Source organism: Oryctolagus cuniculus, chromosome 14, assembly GCF_051225735.1.
Source record: "Oryctolagus cuniculus isolate XC-2025 breed Fujian yellow rabbit chromosome 14, ASM5122573v1, whole genome shotgun sequence".
Taxonomy (NCBI): Eukaryota; Metazoa; Chordata; class Mammalia; order Lagomorpha; family Leporidae; genus Oryctolagus; species Oryctolagus cuniculus.
Window position 1 is genome coordinate 34475508 of NC_142880.1, and position 22720 is coordinate 34498227.

The 22720-nt window shown below is 38.7% G+C and overlaps 1 protein-coding gene and 1 pseudogene across 1 annotated transcript in view; one reads left to right on the forward strand and one right to left on the reverse strand.

Annotated features, from left to right (window-relative positions):
- Nucleotides 1-22720, forward strand: part of LOC100353853 (butyrophilin-like protein 3) — a 65453-nt gene that overhangs the window by 15760 nt on the left and 26973 nt on the right. The window lies entirely within an intron of this gene.
- On the reverse strand, nucleotides 1246-22200 carry LOC138845236 (twinfilin-1-like; annotated as a pseudogene).

Sequence of the window (22720 nt, forward strand, 5' to 3'; positions counted from 1 at the left end):
GCCCTGTTAATGAACAACTTAATACGTTGTATCTCTTAGTATTTTTTTGTTTGTTCTACTTAATACTTTCGGTTGAATACTGTACTCAATGCACAGTTATTCTCAAGTGTTGAAACTTAACTGAAAAGTGATTGCTGTTAAAAATAAGAGTGGGAATAAGAGAGGGAAGAGATGTGCAATTTGGGACATGCTCAAGCTGACTTACCTCAAACGGTAGAGTTAGAAACATACCAGGGGATTCCAATTCAATCCCATCAAGGTGGCATGTACCAATGCCATTTCACTAGTCAAAGTGATCAATTTCTGTTCACAATTGATAATAATGATGGGACTAAGAGCCAAAAGGAATACATAAACAAGACTGGTGTCCGCAAATACAAGCTGATAGAATAAAAAGGGAGAGAACGATCCAACATGGAAGTGAGATACTCAGCAGACCCATAGAATGGCAGATGTCCTAAACAGCACTCTGGCCTCAGAATCAGCCCTTAAGGCACGCGGATCCAGCTGAAAAGTCCATGAGAGTATTACAGGCATGGACAGCCAAAACACTCTGGCAAAAAAAAAAAAAAAAACTAAATGAAAGATCTCTATGTGTGAGATCACAGCGAAAAGAATAAGTCATCAAAGAAGGAGGTACCTTCCTCTGAAGGGAGGAGAGAACTTCCACTTTGACTATGGCCTTGTCTAAATATGATCAGAGTCGGTGAACTCAAAAGGCTTCCATAGCCTTGGAACCTCATGACAAGAGCCTAGGGTGATTACTGATGCCATAAATAAGAGTGTCAATTTGTTAAGTCAACAACAGGATTCACTGTGCACTTACTCCTCATGTAGGATCTCTGTCCTTAATGTGCTGTACAGTGTGATTTAATGCTATAATGAGTACTCAAACAGTATTTTTCACTTTGTGTTTCTGTGTGGGAGCAAACTGTTGAAATCTTTACTTAATATATGCTAAACTGATCATCTGTATATGAAGAGAATTGAAAATGAATCTTGATGTGAATTGAAGTCTGGAGGGAGAAGGAAAGTGGAGGGTTGTGGGTGGGAGGGAAGTTATGGGCGGGAAGCCCTTGTAATCCATAAGCTGTACTTAGGAAATTTATATTCATTAAATAAAAGTTTAAAAAATGCACCAAAGTGAAAAAATGCTATTTTTAAAAGGCACAATTTTCCCAAAAGCACAATTTTCCCCTAATGTGTAGCAACATGAAATGATTTTGCTTCTCGTGTAGTAAACATTAAACTTTTGAAAAATGAGTATTGCAATGTTTAATGCAGCAATATTAATTGGCAGTGGTTTCCATTTCAGCTGGAAACCTAATTAGTCTTTCGATTCCTCAGTTAGACCCCTAATTAGACTTTGGATTCTTCTTTTTCCTGTAGAACCTGTTGGTTTTTACAAAACTCTGCTTGTGTGGGTGCTGCTTGGGGTGCACTTCTTCATAAAAGGAAATCTGCAGTCAGCTTATCCCAACTGTCTATCTCCATCTTTCATATTACATCTATTTGTAGTTGTCTTTCTACAATTTTCAGCAGAGGGTTCTTGCAACTGGAATTCAGCATCCATTCTCTTATACTGCATGTGTGCCTAGGTACTGAACAAATAAAACTATGGACTCTGAATAGTCTCCTTCATGGGAATGCTTATACAGAAAGAAATGATCGTGTACTGAATCCTTTGAAATCCTGTTTGGCAAATCGTTTAGTTCACATTTCTTCTGTTGGCCAAAATTATAATTTTATTTTTATATCTATTTCCAACTGGACATAGTTGAGCTGTCTTATTTCAGCTTTTCCCAAAGCCTGGAAACTTTTCAAGAAATAATAAATACTACTCCTTGTAGTGTTTGATGCTTAGTGTTCACACCTACATCAATTTGTATCTCATTGATTTTTTTTATCTTTTATTTAATGAATATAAATTTCCAAAGTACGACTCATGGGTTACAATGGCTTCCCCCCCATACCGTCCCTCCCACCCACAACCCTCCCCTTTCCCACTCCCTCTCCCCTTCCATTCACATCAAGATTCATTTTCGATTATCTTAATATACAGAAGATCAGCTTAGTATACCTTAAGTAAGGATTTCAACAGTTTGCTCCCACACAGAAACATAAAGTGAAAAATAATAGATGATTTTTTTAATGATGATGAAATCAGATCAGACCTATTGTCATGTTTAATCCCAGTGAGAGTAAATTAGGGAATTGATAATTTCTTTCTTTTTTTTTTTTACAGAAGATCAGTTTAGTGTACATTAAGTAAAGATTTCAATCGTTTGCACCCCCATAGAAACACAAAGTGAAATATACTGTTTGAGTACTCGTTATAGCATTAAGCCTCAATGTACAGCACATTAAGGACAGAGATCCTACATGAGGAGTAAGTGCACAGTAACTCCTGTTGTTGACTTTACAAATTGACACTCCTGTTTATGGCATCAGTAATCTCCCTATGCACCAGTCATGAGTTTCCAAGGCTATGGAAGCCCCTTGAGTTCTCCGACTCTTATCTTGTTTAGACACGGTCTGTATCTCATTGATTTTAATCTGCTGTAACTCTTCCTCAGCTGCAGTCAATGAAACATGAGAAGACTGTAATAGCAAATATTTTTTGTATCCATGTAAGAATAAATCTTTCACTGTTCCAAATACTTCATCTTTAATGTGGAGTTGCTTTTGTTGCTATATATAATTTTGATGAACGTGAGAATGATTTGGAGCTCATACAATGGAATATCTTCCACATGCCCTGGGCATTCTGAGAATCTAACCTCAATAATATGTAGAATAGCTGTTGGTCTTCCAACAGAGGCAAAACAAGAGGTTCTGATTGGATTAAGATGGCAGAGTAGGGAGGGAGCTTACTGCTCTAATCTAGGAGAAGATAGTTTTAAAAAAAGTGGAGACAGTGCAGTCTCAGAGAAGTGTTAGGGAGAAAATGGCAGGGGAAATTCCATGCAAATCAGAGGGACACTTGACCTATGTGGAGGGTGTGGACATGCACAACTTAGGACCCTAGCAGCTGAGAGCCTCTGCACCAGTGTAGAAGAGTGAGATAAGTCCATACTGCAGCAGCCAAGCCACTGTTGATAAAGCTTCAGGAAGAGTCTGGAGGGGACCCAACTTGGAGCCCTATAGGGGGATAGTGTACTTGCCAAACGAGAGGAGAGAAAAAAAGGGGGACATTTTTTCTCTCTCCCAGATCACCACACAATGTCACCCTGAAACAAATTGATAGAGAGCAGGCACCATTTTGGACATACATAACAACTGTTCCAGGTCATGTCTATGCCTGGCAATAAGCCTAGCAGAGATGCCTGAGTCTGGAAAGAACTGACAGGGGCATGGGTGCTTGTATTGTGGAAGGCTTGTGTGACAGGACTTTGAAAATACTGAAGCTACATAGGAGGTCTCAGGCTGTGGCTACAACTTTGGGCAATCACTGTGGGATGCTCCACATGCTCAGGGCTCCAATGTCACCAAGTGAGGGACACTGCTGGGGGATATGTGCTTACACTGAAGACTGTACATATCCTTTGCTTGGTTCATGTGGCAGAGCAGAGGACTTATTATACCCACTGGGCTAGCACCGACACTGATCTCTATTGAGGAGAGAAAATAAGCTGAGTCTATGCCAACAGAGCAGAGGAAACCTCCCCTCTGGTTAAAAAAAAGGAGATTTATCATGCCCAACCTGGGTGTGTCACCTTAGACACACCCTAAACCCTGAAGAACTGAACAGGGATCCCTGGCCATACTCAACACATGCCTCTAGGTATTCAATGAAAACAGACACTCCACTAATCCACAGAGGTACGGTACAAAGATAAAAGCCACCAGAGTGAAAAAAAAAAAAAAAACAAAGAAACCAGTGAGTATCTACACAAATGCCGAATAACAAACACACCAATTCAAGAATTAGACAGCATGACACCTCCAAAAGAACACAACAATTCATTATTACATTGTGAAGATGAAGATACTGAAAAAAATGCCACAAATGAAATTCAAAAATTGGTCATAGGATTCCTTAGAAGTAATAAGAAGCAAATGCACAAACTAATGAAATCAGTACATGACTAGAAAATTTCACCAACAAAATAGAGACCATAAGGAAAAATCAAAATGAAATATTGGAAATGAAGAATTCAATAGAAAAAATAAAAATGTAGTGGAAAGCCTTAACAGCAGAATCAGTGAAGCAGAAGAATGAATATGTGACTTCGAGACAGATCACAAGAAATTATACAGTCAGACCAAAAACAACAAGAAGAAATTAGAAAACTAAAAAACACTATTGGGAATATATAGGATACTACCAACATACAGGTTCTGAAAGTACCTAAAGGTGTGAAAAGAGAGAAAGGATTAGAAGGACATTTTAGTGAAATAATAACAGAAAATGTCCCTAATTTGGAGAAAGAAAGGGACATCCAAGTACAGGAAGCACATACAACTCCTAATAGAGATTTGCAGAAAGATCATCACCATGACATATTGTAATCAAAATTTCCACAGGAAAAAAACATAAAGGAAAGATTCTAAAATGTGCAAGAGAGAAATGCCAGATTACTTTCAGAGAATCTTCAATTCGATTTACAGCTGGCTTCTCATCAGAAACTCTACAGACTAAGAGAGAATGATGAGAGATATTCCAAATTAAAAAAAAAAGTCAACCCAGAATACTGTACCCTGAAAAGCTCTCATTTATGAATGAAAGTGAAATAAAGACCTTCCATAACAAAAAGAAATTTAAAGAATTTGTGACCACCCATTCAGCCTTGCAAAAGATGCTTAAGGATGTGCTGAACACAGAAAAATAGAAACATGGTCATCGCTATGAAAGAGGAAGTTAGAAAATCTCTCAGTAAAAGTGTAATCCAGAGAAAATAGCAGGAATATTTATGGAAAATTTGCAGGGCAAAGTCCTTACTTATTAGTAGTCACCTTGAATGAAAATGGCCTGAACTCTCCAGTTAAAAGACACAGACTGGCTGAATGTATTAAAAAACAAAACCCATCTTTTTGCTGCTTACAAGATACACATCTCACTAACAAAGATGTATGCAGACTTAAAGTAAAAAGATGGAAAAATTATTCCATCCTAACAGAAACCAAAAAAGATCTGGTATAACCATCCTAATATCAGACAAAGTAGACTTTAATACAAAAACTCTTAATAGAGACAAAGAAGGGCACTATGTAATTATTAAGAGGTACCTTTCTCTGAAGGGAGGAGAGAACTTCCACTTTGACCACGGCCTTGTCTAAATATGATCAGAGTTGGTGAACTCAGGGGGCTTCCATAGCCTTGGCAACTCATGACAAGAGCCTAGGGTGATTACTGATGCCAAAAACAAGAGTGTCAATTTGTTAAGTCAACAACAGGAGTCACTGTGCACTTACTCCTCATGTAGGATCTTTGTCCTTAGTGTGCTGTACATTGAGATTTAATGCTATAACTAGTACTCAAACAGTATTTTTCACTTTATGTTTCTGTGTGGGAGCAAACTGTTGAAATCTTTACTTAATGTATGCTAAACTGATCTTCTGTATATAAAGAGAATCGAAAATGAATCTTGGTGTGAATGGAAGGGGAGAGGGAGTGGGAAAGGGGAGGGTTGAGGGTGGGAGGGATGTTAATGGGGGGGGGGAAGCCATTGAAATCCATAAGCTGTACTTAGGAAATTTATATTCATTAAATAAAAGTTAAAAAAAAGAGATCAATTCAAAAGGAAAACGTAATGATTATAAATGTATATGCACCTAATTACAGGGCACCAGGTTATTTAATACAAATGTTAAGGCATCTAAAGGGAGACATACACTCAATACATTAGAAATGGGTGAATTCAATACCCGAATTTCAGCAATGGACATAAGAACCAGATAGAAAATCAGTAAGGAAAACACAGAATTAATTGACACTATATAACAAATGAGTCTAACATTTATCTTCACAACTTTCCATCCCAAGCCACAGTATACACATTCTTCTCAACAGATGATGGAACCTTCTCTAGGATTGATCTTATGCTAGGCCATAAAACAAGTCTCAGCAAATCAAAAAACTTGAAATCTTACTAAGCATCTTTTCTGACCACAATGCAATGAAGCTGGAAATCAGCAACTCAGGAATCTCTAGAACATATGGAAACACATGGAGACTGAACTACATGCTCCTGTATGAACAGTGGGTCATAGAAGAAATCAAAAGAGAAATCAAATAAATTTCTTGAAACAAAATGACAATGCAACATATCAAATTTATGGGATACAGCAAAAACAGTGTTAAGAGGAAAGTTTATAACAATTGGTGCCTACATCAAAAAATTGGAAAGGCACCAAATAAATAAGCTATCAATGCATCTCAAATATCTAGGAAAAAACAGCAAGCCAATCCAAAACTAGTAGGAGAAAAGATATAATTAAAATTAGAGTTGAAATAATCAAAATTGAAATAAAAAATACAAAATATCAGCAAAACAAAGAGCTGGATTTTTGGAAAATAAACAAAATTGAAACACCATTGGCCCGTCTAACCAAAAAAAGGAAAAAGATGACCCAAATTAATAAAATTAGAGATGAAAAAGGAAATGTAACAACAGAAACCATAGACATAAAAAGAATCATCAGAAATTACAACAAATAGCTGTATGCCAACAAACTGGGAAACTCAGAAGAAATGGATACATCCTGGACACATACAATTTACCTAAATAGATCCAAGAACACAGAAAATCTAAACAGACCCATAACCAATATGGAAATTGAATCAGTAATAAGGACCCTCTCAAAACAGACATGCCCAGGACCAGATGGCTTCACTGCTGAATTCTACCAGATGTTTAATAAAGAAATAACACCAATTCATCTTAAGCTACCCAAAACGATTTAAGGGGGGGGAATCCTCCCAAATTCTTTCTATGAAGCCAGCATCACCTTAATTTCTAAACCTGAAAAGATGCAAAAGAGAAAGAGTACTACAGAACAAGTTCCGTGATGAATATATATGCAAAAATCCTCAATAAAATTCTAGCCAATCATTCCAACAACACATCCAAAAGATCACTCATGTGGAACAAGTGGGATTGATCCCTGGTATGCAGAGATGGTTCAACATTTTCAAATCAATGATGCATCACATTAAAAAACTGAGAAACAAAAACTGTATGTTTATCTTAATAGATGCAGAGAAAGCATTTGATAAAATTCAACACCCTGTCATGATGAAAATTCTAAGCATTTTGGGTATAGAAGGGACATTCCTCAATCAAGGCAATTTATGACAAACCAATGGGCAGCATCATTTTGAATGGGGAAAAGTTGGATGTGGTCAAATGAGAAGGCCATGCCAAGATGGCTGCTGGCAACAGAAACTTCCTGGCAACAGGCTGTAATTGGATGGCTTCAGAAAGCACATGACAATGGAGTCTGACTGGCAACAGGCTGTGATTGGTTAGGGCATAGACCACCCCTTGACTGGATTGGCTGCCTTGGCTATATAAGCTGCTGTACCAACTGAAATAAATGAGTTTGCAGGCTTCTCGCCTCTGGCCCGCTTTCACATGATTCCTGGGGTCTGTGTGGTGACTCCACACCTCTTGTCCCTCTCATTCCTCCTCTCAGAACTAATCCACTGTAACAGTTGGAAGCGTTCCCACTGAGATCTTCTACCAGACAGGGATGCCCACTTTCACCATTGTTATTCAATATAGTACTGGAAGTTTTAGCCAGAGCCATTAGGCAAGAAAGAATAATCAAAGGGATACAAATTGGGAAGGAAGAAGTCAAACTATCCCTATTTGCAGATGACATGATTCTTTATACAGAGGAACCAAATAACTCCACTAAGAGACTAATGTAACTCATAGAAGAGTTTGATAAATTAGCAAGATATAAGATCAATACACATAAATCAACAGCCTTTGTATACACAGACAATACCATGATTGAGAAAGACTTCTAAGATGAATCACATTCACAATAGCTACCAAAAAATCAAATACCTTGGAATAAATTTAAGCAAGGATGACATAGATTTTTATTATGAGAATTGCAAAACATTAAAGAACATTAAAGAAAGAAATAGAAGAAGATACTAAAAAATGGAAAAATCATCCATGTTCATGAATTGGAAGATTCAATATCATCAAAATGTCCATACTTCCAATAGCAATTTACAGATTCATTGTAATACCAATTACATACCAAGGACATTCTTCTCATATTCAGAAAAAATGAGGCTGAAATTCATATGAAAACACAGGAGTCCCCCAAATAGTTAAAGCAATGTTAGACAACAAAAACAAAGCTGGGGGAATCACAATACCAGATTTCAAGACATACTACAAGGCAGTTAATAACAGAATAGAAATGTTAGAAATCAAATCAATCTAAGCATCTACAACCAACTTATCTTTGACAAAGGAGCTAAAACTCTGGAGCAAGGACAGTGTCTTCAACCAATGGTTCTGGGAAAACTGGATTTCCACATGCAGAAGTATGAAGAAAGACCCTAACTTACACCTTATGCCAAAATCCACTCAAAAGGGATTAAAGACCTAAATCTATGAGCTGATACCATCAAATTATTACAGGCCATTGGGGAAAGCCTGCAGGCTATTAGCATAGGCAAAGACTTTTTGGAAAAGACCCCTGAGGCACAGGCAGCCAAAGACAAAATGAACAAATGGGATTACATCAAATTGAGAAGCTCTTGTACTGCAAAAGAAATACTCAGGAATGTGAAGAGGCAACTGAAAGAATGGGAAAGTTTCCAAAAAATGGAAAAATCATCCATGTTCATGAATTGGAAGATTCAATATCATCAAAATGTCCATACTTCCAATAGCAATTTACAGATTCATTGCAATACCAATTACATACCAAGGACATTCTTCTCATATTCAGAAAAAATTTACATTTTATTTGTAAACTATGAAATTAAAAATGATTAATAACCAGAATATATAAAGAAATCAAGAAACTCCACAACAACAAAACAACCACTTATGAGATGGGGAAAGGACTTAAATAGATATTTTTCAAAAGAGGTAATCCAAGTAGCCAACAGACACATGAAAAAATGCTCATGTTCACTAGCTTTCAGGAAATGCAAATCAAAACCACAATGAGTTTTCATCTTACCCCAGTTAGAATGGCTTTCATACAGAAATCAACAAACAAAAATGATGGAATACATAATATGGACTAATTTCTAAGTGTACAGTTTAAAAATTTGCCATGAGACCCCAAACCCCCTTAAGCTGGTGGTAAAAATGCCATCTTCAGTGTTAGCATTATCCTAGGAATAGGATTAAGTTTTAAAGTGATCATATAGATAGGATAAGAGTTAATGTGATCATATAAATGGGACTAAGTGTTTGGTAATAATAGATAGAATTAAAAAAGAGTGAGTGCACCAAATGGGAAGCAATCCATACAGCAGACTCATAGAATGACAATCAATTTAAATAGCATTCTGACCTCAGAATCAGCCCTTAAAGCATTCTGGTCTTGTTGAAATGTCCATGAGAGCATTTCAGGCATGGAAAGCCAAGACACTGTGGCAAAAAAAAATCCTACATGTAGGACCTTGGTGGGTGAAACCCCAGTGAAAAGAAGTGGTCATCAAAGGAGGTACTTTTCTCTGAAAGCAGACAATTTCTACTTTGCTAATGGCCTTGTCTAAAAACCGATGGAGTTTGTGGATTCAAAAAGCTTCCATAGCCTAGGTAGCTCATGTCAAGGGCCTTGGGTGGTCACTGATGTCATATTGTTATATTAAAAACAGGAGTCACTGTGCACTAACTTCCCACACAGGACCTCTGTCCTGAAATAGTTGTATTATAATTATGTCTACGTGCTTGCAAAAGATGCATCATTCTTGCATGCTTCTTTAACATTAATTAAGTTTCTAAAAGAAAGAAATGAAATTAACTTCAAGATACAATGACTTCAAACAGCCCTTGACTGTTGAGGAACAGTTTTTATTTTTCGTGTGACTTGTTGAATTCTTTACTTAGTATAGAGTTGGTCTTCTCTGTGTAAAGTTAATTAAAATTGGCTCTTAGTGGAGAATGGGATTGAGAATGGGAGAAGGAGGAGGGGTGAGCATGTGGTGGGAAATCACATATGCTGGGAAGAATCACTATATTTCTAAAGTTGTACTTACAAAGTGCATGAAGTTTGTATTCCTTAAATAAAATGTTTCTTTGGGTGGAGAAAAAGGTTTATAATCCTTAACCCTGCAGTCTGAATATTGAGGCCTTGGGCCAATAACAATTTGCTCATTCTCCGTATGTATCTTTAGGAGCCTGTAGTTTCCATTCTGGCTCTGGCAAAGAATTCTTTAACATCATTTCCTTGGATGCAGTCTGGTGGGATATGGCAGCAACTGCAGGCTCCCAAGTCTGGAGTCCAGCACAGAGAGCTGTTTACACCTTTTTAGATTATCTGTCATCAGTAAGTTAATATAGCAACATTTTTCTCTTTTGGTGTTTTTTTACTACATTTATAAACTACTTATACACTACCAATCCAGAATTAGAGTATTCTGAATTTGACAACATATTTACCTTTAGCAGTGAATTTTATACTTTCAAGTGTTTTCCTGTTGTTAATTAGCAGCTTTTAGTTCATCTTTTTTTAACTTTTATTTAATGACTATAAATTTCCAAAGTACAGAATATTGGTTACAATGGCTTCCCCCCCATAACGTCCCTCCAACCCACAACCCTCCAATTACCCACTCCCTCTCCCCTTCCATTCATATCAAGATTCATTTTTGATTCTCTTTATATACAGAAGATCAGTTTAGCATACATTAAGTAAAGATTTCAACAGTTTGCTCCCACACAGATACATAAAGTGAAAAATACTGTTTGAGTACTAGTTATAGCTTTAAATCTCAATGTACAGCACACTAAGGACAAAGATCCTACATGGGGAGTAAGTGCACAGTGACTCCTGTTGTTGACTTAACAAATTGAAACTCTTGTTTTTGGCATCAGTAATCACCCTAGGCTCTTTTCATGAGCTGCCAAGGCTATGGAAGCCCCCTGAGTTCACTGACTCTGATCATTTTTAGACAAGGCCATGGTCAAAGTGGAAGTTCTCTCCTCCCTTCAGAGGAAGGTACCTCCTTCTTTGATGACCCATTCTTTCAACTGGGATCTCACTCACGGAGATTTTTCATTTAGGTTTTTTGTTCCCCCAGAGTGTCTTGGGTTTCCATTCCTAAAATACTCTCTGTCGCTCCCCCTCTTCGTGGAGGAACGACACAGGACCCTGCGCTGTTCTTTCGTCTGCTCGGCCCTCCCCGGGTTTGCTGCTGGTTCTTCCCGGGTTGGCTACTATCCCTTCCACCTCCGTGGAAGGGCAGTTCCCCCTGGCCACATTCCCCACTTCCGCAGGGGAGCGGCACACCGCCGGCCGGCTCGTCTCGGGGGCTGCACAGGTGTTCCTTCAGCTAGATGTTCCCCTTAGATGTTCCTGGTGAATGCCGTCTCTCTCCTCCTTTATAGTCCTCCTCCGCCAATCCCAACTCAGCTGCCCACACGCCGAGTACGCTGCTCTCCTCCAATCAGTAGCAAGTCCTACAGTTTATTAGCTGAACTGGAGGCAGCTGTGTAGAAGCTGTTTACTTCTCTCCCAGCGCCATATTGTGGGAGAGCAGATGCATAGAATAAGTCTTAATTCCAGTAACTTAGTCCAGTCCGGATTGCTCCCCACACTCTCATGGGCATTTCAGCCGGATCCGCATGCCTTAAGGGCTGATTATGAGCCAGAGTGCTGTTAGGACATTTGGCATTCTATGGGTCTGCTGTGTATCTCACTTCCCATGTTGGATCATTCTCTCCCTTTTTGATTCTGTCAGCTAGTATTTGCAGACACTATTCTTGTTTATGTGATCCCTTTGGTTCTTAGTCCTATCATTATGATCAATTGTGAACAGAAATTGATCACTGGGACTAGTGAGATGGCATTGGTACATGCCACCTCAATGGGTTTGAATTCGAATCCCCTGGTATGTTTCTAACTCTACTGTTTGAGGTAAGTCAGCTTGAGCATGTCCCGATTTGCTCATCTCTTCCCTCTCTTATTCCCACTCTTACATTTAACAGCAACCACTTTTCAGTTAAGTTTCAGCACTTAAGAAGAATTGTGTATTGATTACAGTATTCAACCAAAAGTATTAAGTAGAACAAACAAAAAAAAATACTAAGAGGGATAACATATCAAGTTGCTCATCAACAGTCAGGGTGAGGGCTGATCAAGTCACCGTTTCTCATAGTGTTCATTTCACTTTAACAGGTTTCCTTCTTGGTGCTCAGTTAGTTGTCACCTATCAAGGAGAACAAGTGGTATTTGTCCCTTTGGGATTGGCTTATTTCACTCAACATAATGTTTTCCAAATTCCTAACAAGGATCACTTTTCAGTTAAAATTTAAACACCTAAGAATAATTGTGTGTTAATTACAGAGTTCAACCAATGGTACTAGAACAAAAAAAAAATACTAAAATGGATAAAGTATTACATTGTACATCAACTGTCAGGACAAGAGCTGATCAAGTCACTGTTTCTCACAGTGTCCATTTCACTTCAACAAGTTTCCCCTTTGGTGCTCAGTTGTCGCCAATCAGGGAGAACATATGATATTTGTCCCTTTGGGACTGGCTTAATTCACTCAGCATGATGTTTTAAATTTCCTCCCTCTTGTTGAAATGACCGGGTTTCGTTGTTTTTGACTGCTGTATAGTATTCTATAGAGTACATGTCCCATAATTTCTTCATCCAGTCTACTGTTGATGTGCATTTGGGTTGGTTCCAGGTCTTAGCTATTGTGAATTGAGCTGCAATAAACATTGAAATGGAGACAGCTTTTTTGTTTGCCAATTTAATTTCCTTTGGGTAAATTCCAAGTAGTGGGATGGCTGGGTTGAGTGGCAGGGTTATCTTCAGGTTTGTGAGGAATCTCCAGACTGACTTCCATAGTGGCTTAACCAGTGTGCATTCCCACCAACAGTGTGTTAGTGTCCCTTTTTCCCCACATCCTCGCCAGCATCTATTGTTGGTAGATTTCTCAATGTGAGCCATTATAACTGGGGTGAGGTGGAACCTCATTGTGCTTTTGATTTGCATTTCCCTGATTGCTAGTGATCTTGAACATTTTTTCATGTGTCTGTTGGTCATTTGGATTTCCTCTTTTGAAAAATGTCTATTGAGGTCCTTGGCCCATCTCTTAAGTGGGTTGTTTGTTTTGATGCTGTGGAGTTTCTTGATTTCTTTGTAGATTCTGGTTATCAACCCTTTATCAGTTGCGTAGTTTGCAAATATTTTTTCCCATTCTGTCGGTTGTCTCTTCACTTTCCTGACTGTTTCTTTTGCAGTACAGAAACTTCTCAATTTGATGCAATCCCAAATGTTAATTTTGGCTTTGACTGCCTCTGCTTCTGGGGTGTTTTCCAAGAATTCATTGCTGGTACCTATATCTTGCAGGGTTTTTCCAATGCTCTCTAATAATTTGATGGTGTCAGGTCGTAGATTTAGGTCTTTAATCCATGTTGAGTGGATTTTTGTGTAAGGTGAAAGGTAGGGGTCTTGCTTCATGATTCTGCATGTGGAAATCCAATTTACCCAGCACCATTTATTGAATAGACGGTCCTTACTCCAGGGATTGGTTTTGGATCCTTGATCAAATATGAGTTGGCTGTAGATGTTTGGGTTGATTTCTGGTGTTTCAATTCTGTTCCATTGGTCTATCCATCTGTTTCTGTACCAGTACCATGCTGATTTGATTACAACTGCCATGTAGTATGTCCTCAAATCTGGTATTGTGATGCCTCCAGCTTCATTTTTGTTGTACAAGATTGCTTTAGCTATTCGAGGTCTCCTGTGTCTCCATATGAATTTCAGCATGATTTTTTCCAGATCTGAGAAGAAGGTCTTTGCTATCTTGATTGGTATTGCATTGAATCTGTAAATTGCTTTTGGGAGAATGGACATTTTGATGATATTGATTCTTCCAATCCATGAGCTTGGAAAATTTTTGCATTTCTTGGTATCCTCTTCTATTTCTTTCTTTAAGGTTTTGTAACTTTCATCATAGAGATCTTGAACGTCCTTGGTTAAGTTTATTCCAAGGTATTTGATTGTTTTTGTAGCTATTGTGAATGGGATTGATCTTAGAAGTTCTTTCTCAGCCATGGCATTGCCTGTGTACAAAGGCTGTTGATTTTTGTGCATTAATTTTATACCCTGCTACTTTGCCAAAACCTTCTATGAGTTCCAATAGTCTCTTAGTAGAGTTCTCTGGGTCCCCTAAATAAAGAATCATATCTTCTGCAAAGAGGGATAGTTTGAGTTCTTCCTTCCCTATTTGTATCCCTTTAATTTCTTTTTCTTGCCTAACAGCTCTGGCTAAAACCTCCAGAACTATATTGAATAGCAGTGGTGAGAGTGGGCATCCCTGTCTGGTACCAGATCTCAGTGGAAATGCTTCCAACTTTTCCCCATTCAATAGGATGTTGGCCATGGGTTTTTCATAGATTGCTTTGATTGTATTGAGGAATGTTCCTTCCAAACCCAGTTTGCTTAGAGTTTTCATCATGAACGGGTGTTGTATTTTATCAAATGCTTTCTCTGCATCTATTGAGATAATCATATGGTTTTTCTTCTGCAGTCTGTTAATGTGGTGTATCACATTGATTGTCTTGCGCACATTAAACCATCCCTGCATACCAGGGATAAATCCCACTTGGTCCGCATGGATGATCTTTCTGATGTGTTGTTGCATTTATTGGTGAGAATTTTATTGAGGATTTTTGCATCTATGTTCATCAGGGATATTGGTCTGTAATTCTCTTTCAGTGCTGCATCTTTTTCCGGCTTAGGAATTAAGGTGATGCTGGCTTCATAGAAAGAATTTGGGAGGACTCCCTCTTCTTCGATTGTTCTGAATAGTTTGAGAAGAATTGGAGTTAGTTCTTCTTTAAATGTCTGGTAGAATTCAGCAGTGAATCCATGTGGTCCTGTCCTTTTCTTTGTTGGGAGGGCCTTTATTACCGTTTCAATTTCTGTCTCAGTTATGGGTCTGTTGAGGTTCTCTATGTCTTCCTGGTTCAATATAGGTAGTAGCTTGAATGTGTCCAGGAATCTATCCATTTCTGATAGGTTTCCCTGTTTGCTGGCATACAAGTCCTTGTAGTAATTTCTGATGATTCTTTTTATTTCTGTGGTGTCTGTTGTTATGTTTCCTTTTTCATCTCTGATTTTATTGATTTGGGTCTTTTCTCTTCTTTCTCTTCTTTTTTTAGTTAATTGGGCCAGTGGAGTGTCAATTTTGTTTATTTTTTCAAAAAACCAGCTCCTCGTTTGGCTGATATTTTGTAATTTTTTTTTATTCAATCCTGTTGATTTCTTCTCTGATTTTAATTATTTCTCTTCTCCTACTAGATTTGGGTCCGGTTTCCTGCATTTTTTCTAGACCCTTGAGATGCGTTGAAAGCTCATCTATTTGGTGCCTTTCCAATTTCTTGATGTAGGCACCTATTGATATAAACTTTCCTCTTAACACTGCTTTTGCTGCGTCCCATAAGTTTTGGTATGTTGTGCTGTTATCCTCATTTACTTCCAGAAAGTTTTTGATTTCTCTTTTGATTTCTTCTATGACCCATTGTTCATTCAGGAGCATGTTGTTCAATCTCCATGTGTTTGCGTATGCTCTAGGGATTCCTGAGTTGTTTATTTCCAACTTCATTCCTTTATGGTCTGAGAATCTGGATGGTATGATTCTAATTCTTTTGAATTTGCTGAGACTTGCTTTATGGCCTAGTATGTGGTCAATCCTAGAGAAGGTTCCATGTACTGCTGAGGAGAATGTAAAATCTTTAGCTGTGATTGAAAGTTCTATAGATATCTGTTAGATCCATTTGGGCTATAGTGTCATTTAAATCTACTGTATCCTTGTTGATCTTCTGTCCTGTGAATCCGTCTATTTCTGAGAGTGGAGTATTGAAGTCCCCCAGTACTATTGTATTGGGGTCTATGTCTCCCTTTAAGTCCCTTAACAAATCTTTTAGATAAACCAGTGCCCCGTAGTTAGGTGCATATACATTGATAATTGTTATATCTTCCTGTTGAATTGATCCCTTAATCATTATGTAGTGTCCCTCTTTGTCTCTCTTAATGGTTTTTGTGGTAAAGTTTATGTTGTCCAATATTAAGATGGCTACGCCTGCTCTTTTTTCATTTCTGTTGGCATGCTATATCTTTTTCCAGCCTTTCACTTTCAGTCTGTATGGATCTTTCTTGGAAAGATGTGTTTCTTGTAAGCAGCAAATAGATGGGTTTTGTTCCTTAACCCAATCAGCCAATCGGTGTCTTTTAACTGGACAGTTCAGGCCATCAACGTTCAATGTGACTAATGATAAGTGGTAACTTTGCCCTGCATTTGCCAAAGATAAGTTCTAATATATGCTTTGAGTTCCCTGTGATCTTTTGCTGTGAGCTTTCCTTCCTTAACCTTCTTTCATATTGATGATTGTGTTTCTGTGTTTCTGTGTGTAACACATCTTTAAGCATCTTTTGCAGGGCTGGATGAGAGGCGACAAATTCTTTCAATTTCTGTTTGTTGTGAAAAGTCTTTATTTCACCTTCATTCACAAATGAGAGCTTTGCAGGATATAATATTCTGGGCTGGCAATTTTTCTCTCTTAGTACCTGGGCTATATCTCGCCATTCCCTCCTAGCTTGTAGGTTTTCTGATGAGAAGTCAGCTGTGAGTCTGATTGGAGATCCTCTGAGAGTAATCTGACGTTTCTCTCTTGCACATTTTAGGATCTTTTATTTATGTTTCACTGTGGAGAGTTTAATTACAACGTGTCGTGGTGAGGATCTCTTTTGGTCATGCTTATTAGGGGTTCTGTGAGCTTCCTGTACTAGGATTTCTCTGTCCTTCTCCAAACCTGGGAAATTTTCTGCTCATATCTCACTAAAAAGGCCTTCTAATCCTTTCTCCCTCTCCATGCCTACAGGAACTCCTAGAACCCGAATGTTGGGCTTTTTAATAGTATCCTGAAGATTCCTGACAATATGCTTTAGATTTCTAATTTCCTCTTCTTTTCTTTGGTCTGACTGTATCCTTTCCTGTTCTCTGTCTTCTAAGTCCGATATTCTCTCTTCTGCTTCACCCATTCTGTTCGTAAGAGTCTCTATTGTGTTTTTCATTTGATCTATTGAATTCTTCACTTCATTATGATTTCTCGTCACTATCACCGTTTCCTGTTGTACTAGTTGTTTCGTTTCATTTGATTCCTCCTTAATATTTCATTTTCACGAGAGAGATTTTCTATCTTGTCCATTAAGGATTTCTGTAGTTCAAGAATTTGTTTTTGAGAACTTCTTAATGTGCTTATCAATTTTTTTAGATCTGCTTCTTGCATTTCTTCTATCTCATCATCTTCATAATCTTGAATTGGGGTGTCTTTTTCATTTAGGGGCGTCATGGTGACTGCCTTGTTTTTATTACCTCGGTTTTTGCGTTTGTTATTTGGCATATTGGAGATATTTGGTTTCTTCACTGTGGTGCTTTTTCTTGTTATACTATGACTCTAGATTAAGTGGACTGTTTTTGATGGAGCCTTAGAGGCTTGAGATGGATGTGGCCTGAGAGCTCTGTTTGGTGTGCCAAAGGTGACACTCCCAGGTTAGGCGTGGTAGATCTCTCTCTTTCTTTCTTTTTTTGATTCAAAAGGGAAGTAATTCCGCACAGCTGAACGAGGTTGGAGGTAGTTAGCAGGCAAATGATATACCCACAGGAGCCAGAGATCAGAATCTCTTTCCCAAGGACCACACAGGGAATCTGTTCTGCCCTCAGGGTGGGCTCAAATTCTCCTTCAGTCTCCCACTGGGTTGCCAAAGTTACAGAATTGTAGCGTCTCTGGAGAGTACTCACGTGAATTCCGTGAGTTCTCTCCCCCACTGTCTCTTTTTTCACAGTCTCAGTTCAGTAGCACCACAAATTTACTAGGTCCTAATCTCCTGTTAATTCGCACCGCCCAGAGTCAGGTTTTTCTGCTAGGCTCAGGGCCGGTGCAGACCTGAGGTCGCTCTGCTTATGACATATGTCCAAGATGGCGCCTGCTCTTTGTTTTGCTCGCCCTTCAGAGGTGAGCGGAGAGAGAGAAACCCGTGTCCGTACCAGTCACCTTTTTTTTCTCTCTCTCTCTTCCAGTTAGCCTGGTGAACTTTTCCCCCCCCCGGGGGTCGTTCCCTCTAGTCTCCTCTCTCCGCTTGCCTGCCGGTGTCTCGGGCTATTGAGGTTCGGCTCACCTCGCGTTCCAGCGCTGGTGTGTTGAGTCTGCCGCTGGTGTCCCGAATTGTGGGCTCCCACGCTCTCCACGCAGGTCCACTGTGAATCACGCATTCCGGAAGAGTTTCTTCTGCTGTTTCCTCCCCTACTCTTTCTTGAATCTGCAGTATCTCCACTTTTATTAAACTGTCTCTCCCCGGACTATCAGTGTGCTCCCTTCCTATTCCGCCTTCTTGCCTCCTCCTCTAGTTCATCTTGAAGAACTTCTTTACCATTTATTGTAAGAAAGCTCTAGTGATAGATTTTCTGGACTTCTATTTGTATGGAAAATTCTTCTTAAGATTAAATATCATTGGCAAGCTGTGAGCTTTATGTACATGAATGTTAACATCTTTCCCCATTAGGGAAAATTTTTTGCCACTATTTTCTTCATCATATTTTAAATAATTGTTTTATTTTACAAATTAATTGTACATATATTTGGTGAACAGCATGGCTTTTTACATGTGAGTACAATAAAGTCATTAAATCAAGCTAATACATGATTATCCCATTACCTATGTGTAAGATTATAGCACAAAATCCATTTTAGTAATTTTTAACTTTTATTTAATAAATTTAAATTTCCAAAGTACGACTTTTGGATTACAGCAGGTTTTTCCCCCCATAACCATCCTGCCACCCACAACCATCCCATATCCCACTCGCTCTCCCAACCCATTCACATTAAGATTCATTTTCTATTATCTTTATACACAGAAGATCAATTTAGTATATACTAAGTAAAGATTTCAACAGTTTGCACCCACACAGAAACACAAAGTATAAAGTACTATTTGAGTACTAGTTATGCCGTCAGTTCACATAGTACAACACATTATGGACAGAGATCCTACATGGGGAGTAAGTGCACAGTGACTCCTGTTGTTGATTAACAATTGACACTCTTATTTATGACATCAGTAATCACCCTAGGCTCTTGTCATGAGCTGCCAAGGCTATGGACGCCTCTTGAGTTCACCAACTCCGATCTTATTTAGACAATGTCATAGTCAAAGTAGAAGTTCTCTCCTCCCTTCCAAGAAAGGTACCTCCTTTTTTGATGGCCCGTTCTTTCCACTGGGATTTCAATCACAGAGATCTTTGATTTAGTTCATTTTTTTCCACAGTGTCTTGGCTTTCCATGCCTGAAATAGTCTCATGGGCTTTTTAGCCAGATCCGAATGCTTAAGGGCTGATTCTGAGGCCAGAGTGCTGTTTAGGACATCTGCCATTCTATGTGTCTGCTGTGTATCCCGCTTCCCATGTTGGATTGTTCTCTCCTTCTTAATTCTATCAGTTAGTATTAGCAGACACTAGTCTGATTTATGAGATCCCTTTGACTCTTAATCCTACCATTATGATCAATTATGAACTTAAACTGATCACTTTGACTAGTGACATGGCATTGGTACATGCCACCTTGATGGGATTGAATTGGAATCCCCTAGCTCTCCCATTAGGGGTAAGTCCGATTGAGCAGGTGCCGAACTGTACATTTTCTCCCTCTCTTATTCCTACTCTTATATTTAACAGAGATCACTTTTCAGTTAAATTTAAACACCTAAGAATAATTGTGTGATAATTAAAGAGAGTTCAACCAATGGTATTAAGTAGAACAAAAAATACTAAAAGGAATAGATTCGTAAGTTGTCCCTCGACAGTCAGGACAAAGACTGATCAAGTCATTGTTTCTCATAGTGTCCATTTCACTTCAACAACTCTGTGTTAAGTGAAATAATTCACTCACAAAGAGACACAGCTTAATTCCCCTGCTCTTATAAGTTCAGGAATTTTAGATTCCATGTATAAGTAAGATTAGGCTGAATGTGCTTTGTGGACATGAATTATTTTACTTAACACAGAGTGTCTTCTAGGTTCATCAAATTGTGCAATTTCATTCCTTTTTTAAGGCTAAATAGTAATCCATGCTTCATCCAGTTGCTTGAAACATGGAGTGACAAACAGCAAGATACATAGAGAGATATATTCCTTCTACTGGTTAATTCCTCAAAGAACATCAACAGCAGATCTTGGCCAAGCCAAAACCAGGAGCCAGAAACTCCATTGTGCCCTTCCACTTGGGTGGCAGCAGATCAAATATCTGGACCATGCTCTACTGCCTTCTCAGGCATATTAGCAAGAAGGTAGATCAGAAGTGTAGCAGTCAAGATTCAAACTGGCATGCCAATATGGGATCCTGTCATCACAAGCAGCGGCTCAAACCACTGTACCACAATTTGGCTCCTTGAGTTGAGTTCTGTGTATTGTCAGTCCCAAGGGTATAACTTTTTAAAAAGTATTTTCCTTGTTTTTAAGAATCAATTAATTCTATTGTTCTATACTCATTTTTATTGATTCTAGCCTATGTCATCTCCACACAATTACTAATCCCATTCAATACATTTTTTAGTTATATAATATATCTGGTTCTTTTTTGTAACATCTTTTTATAACCAATTCTATTTTTTTCTTGTTTAAAAAGAAAACAATATTTATTAGAGCATTTTATGATAGTTATTTGATATCATTTGTCATATAATTCCAACATCTGATTCATCTTAGTTTTGCTAGCAGTTGACTGTCTATTCTTGATAAAGTTGATATTTTCTAGTTTTTCAGTATGATGAGTGATTTTTAATGAAATGTGGACATTTTGACTATTATCTTAGAAAATTATGGATTTTAATTAAAATTTTTCTTTCATTAGATGTTTATTTTTTATTCTCAGGTTATAGTCTAGTTTCATCTGTTGTAGTTCCAAAGATAATTTATCTTCAGAATTTTGTTGATTATTTTGTATGTTTGACTAATTTTCTAACCCTGAGGTTCCTGACATCATTTGTAGTGTTACCTGTAGGAATAGAACTCACTTTGAAAAAAATATTTAGCTGGCACCGCGGCTCACTAGGCTAATCCTCCACCTTGTGGCGCCGGCACACTGGGTTCTAGTCCCAGTCGGGGTGCCGGATTCTGTTCCAGTTGCCCCTCTTCCAGGCCAGCCTCTGCTGTGGCCAGGGTGTGCAGTGGAGGATGGCCCAAGTACTTGGGCCCTGCACCCCATGGGAGACCAGGAGAAGCACCTGGCTCCTGCCATCAGATCAGCGTGGTGCGCCGGCCACAGTGCACTGGCCGCGGCAGCCATTAGAGGGTGAACCAACGGCAAAAGGAAGACCTTTCTCTCTGTCTCTCTCTCTCACTGTGCACTCTGCCTGTCAAAAAATAAATAAAAAATAAAAATAAAAATATTTATTTATCTATTTGAAAGAGTTACACAGAGAGAGAAGAGAGGCAGAGAGAGAGAGAGAGAAAGAGGGGGGGGTCTTCCATCTACTGGTTCACTCCCTAATTGGCTGCAACAGCCAGAGCTGCGCCCATCCAAATACAGGAGCCAGGGGCTTCCCATGGGTCTTCCCACACAGGTGCAGGGGCCCAAGGATTTGGGTCATCTTCTACTGCTTTCCCAGGCCATAGCAGAGAGTGAATCAGAAGTGAAGTAGCCGGGACATGTACTGGTGCCCATATCAGATGCCAGCAGTGCATGCTGAGACTTTACTCACTACGCCAGAGTGCAAGCCCCCAGAACTCACTTTCTTGATCCACTTTATGATGTCTCTAGGTAATAGAGGGGAGATTCAAAGGTGCAAATGGTACTCCCCTTGGGTTTTGGAAGTGAGGCTTCTGCTTATTCCATTTGCCAGTACCACTGGATCTACTTGGTATTGTGCAAAATCTGAAGTGAGGCAACCCACTCCAATTCCTGTTGCTGAATGTGGGATATATGGTAAACTGCTCAGCTGCTGTGTTTTACCTCCAGTTCTAAGTTTCTAATCATTCTGCCTTTCTCTTTTCCCATTTCACAGTTCCCTCTGTGGCTGTTTTCTGTGTTGTTGTCTGGTTTTACGTAGAAGCAAAGAGAGATATGATTGTGTACAACTTACATGGACTCTCTTCCTTAGAACTTACACACTTTATTCATATATTCACTCAAAATTTATAAACTTTGTGCACTGGTCAACACCTGGGAAATGGCATAGAAAAACATGTGAAGGGTGAATTATATCTGGAATAGAGAGATAGGTAATAACAAATGATGAATTAGTTATTAACTGTGTAAAGAGTGCTCACCTAAGTTTCCCAAATAAAAATGGCTAAACTCTAGATTTCTATATGTGAGCCATTCTAACGGGGGTGAGGTAAAACCTCATTGTGCTTTTGATTTGCATTTCCCTGATTGCTAGTGTCCTTGAACATTTTTTCATGTGCCTGTTGGCCATTTGGATTTCCTCTTTTGAAAAATGTCTATTGAGGTCCTTGGCCCATCTCTTAAGTGGGTTGTTTGTTTTGTTTCTGTG